General features: G+C 41.5%; 1 pseudogene; it reads left to right on the top strand.

Annotated features, from left to right (window-relative positions):
* Positions 1–54: 54 nt before the first annotated feature.
* Positions 55–493, top strand: LOC111726217 (annotated as a pseudogene).
* Positions 494–2155: the final 1662 nt, after the last annotated feature.

Genomic DNA, 2155 nt, shown 5'->3' with positions numbered 1-2155 from the left:
AGATAGTGAAAGCAACTTGCTGCTAAGTTTGGTCTCAGGGGCCTTCTGAGAACCATGGAGAGTGACTTTTATCTATGTTACTACTACCTGGGTCACAAGGGCAAGTTCAGGCATGAATTCCAGAGTTAATCTCTGATCTGACGGGAAATTGAGATATGCCAACAACAGCAATTACAAGAATGATGCCACAATCAGAAAAGAGGCTCGTGTACATAAAAGTGTGATGGAGGAAGTGAAAAGAATAAATGATGACCATGAAATTACCAAAGAGGATGATGCTTTGTGTTCTCCTCCTGACCAAGTGGGCTGGCAGAAGCTTAAAATCGTCATTGGAGATGAACACACTTTCGCAACATTAAAAGTTGGTTCCCTTATAGATGTCAATCAATCCAAGGATCCAGAAGGCTTACAAGGATTTTATTATCTTGTCTAGGACCTGAAGTGTTTGGTCTTCAGTCTTACTCAATTATACTTCCAGATTAAACCAATCTAAGTTGAACATTGGTGTGGACATGAGGGGTGTGGGAGTAGTTATTATGAATTACCATTATCAGGAAATTTTTGTGTGTATCAGGGCAGTATTTTTATAAGTTATAAATGTCTTTAATAAATAGGCAATAAATAAAAGATAGTAAAAAGAAAGAGAATTCTGAAAGCTACAGAAAATTTCAAACATATAAATGCAAAGGAGAAAAAAAGAGAACCCAGTTACACCTGCCATGAGGACCTTACCCAGAGACATAGCTCAGGTAGCACAGAGAGGAGGTGATGAGCTGAATACAGCCTATGATATGGAGCAGTGGAAATCTGATGAATTAGGCAAGTGATTATAACCAGGTGAGATCAGCTGGCTGTCCACAGAGGCCCAGGACAGGAGGAAGCCTTTCTGGAGTTTTCTGTTGTTGTGGGGAGTGGGCAAATCTGAATAGCTTACAGCAACCAGACTTGAATGCTATTGGAGTGGACTTGCCATAGGTTTGGTGGCTGATGAGGCAGACATACTGAGATGACCTGGGTGGCCAAGGGGCTGCCATTGTGGAAAGGTCCTGAGAAGGTCTTAGCTGGGGCCTAAAGTATGGCTGTCTTATTTCCGCCTACAGGGATCAGAACTCCATTCTTGGGACAGGCTGAGGAACTCCCATATCCCACTGGAACTAGAGTAGGGGGACACTGTGAGACCTGCCCCTGAAGGATTCTTGTGAACTTTGAGATCTCAACCTGGCAGGGTCAGAATGCGAGGAAACAATCGGGCAATCACCAAAGGCAACCAAGTTTAGAATAGGGACCACAGACGTTGCTAGTTGTGCTATCTCGTAAAAAGCCACAGCACCACCTGGTGTCCGAGTGACACTTTGCAATGTACTGTCTTCAAGAGCAAAGACTTCTATTCAAAACAAAGGAGGCAGTGAGAAGTAAAAAGGAGGACAAGGAGGTGGACAAGAAGAACGAACACATGAGGAAGAACCAACAGAAAAATTGGGGCAACATGAAAAACCAAAACAGAAGAACTCCAAGGAAACATGAGGCAGCTACAGCAGAAGGCTCCACCTATAAAAAATTAATGGACTTGACAGAAGGGAATTTAAAATATGGATGATAAAGACAATTAAAGGAATGGATAAGAAAATGGAAAGACAGAACCAAAAGTCAGACAAGAGCTATGTAGAATATAGAAGGGATATGGCATTTCCTTAAGGAAATGAAGGAACCAATCAGGGAATATAAAGATGCAGTAGAAAGTATCAAAAATAGGTTAGACCATGGAGAAGAAAGAACCTCAGAGCTAGAGGATCAAGTTTTTGACTTAACCCAGGTAGTTAAAGAGGAAAAAAGGAAAAGAGAGAAATCAGAATAGGCACTTAGAGAAGTGTTCAAATATATGAAAATAGGGATTGCTGAAGGGAAAGAAGGCTGTCCCAAAGTAATGGAAGCCCTACTGGAGACCATCATAAAGGAAAACTTCCCAAGTTTTACTAAAAACCCTGACACACTCTTTTCAGATGGATATCAAACCCAAGTCAACTCAACTCAAACAGAGCCTCTCCAAGATACATTATAATGAACCTGTTCAAAGTCAACATGAAATAAAAAATTCTGCAAGCAGCCAGAAGTAAGCACCAACTGACCTACAGAGGCAGAGCCATTAGGATGACAG

This window comes from Otolemur garnettii, unplaced genomic scaffold (genome assembly GCF_000181295.1).
Source record: "Otolemur garnettii isolate 467f Iridium unplaced genomic scaffold, OtoGar3 scaffold00057, whole genome shotgun sequence".
NCBI lineage: Eukaryota > Metazoa > Chordata > Mammalia > Primates > Galagidae > Otolemur > Otolemur garnettii.
Note: the sequence above shows the minus strand (reverse complement) of the source record. Positions and strands in the feature narration are given on the sequence as shown.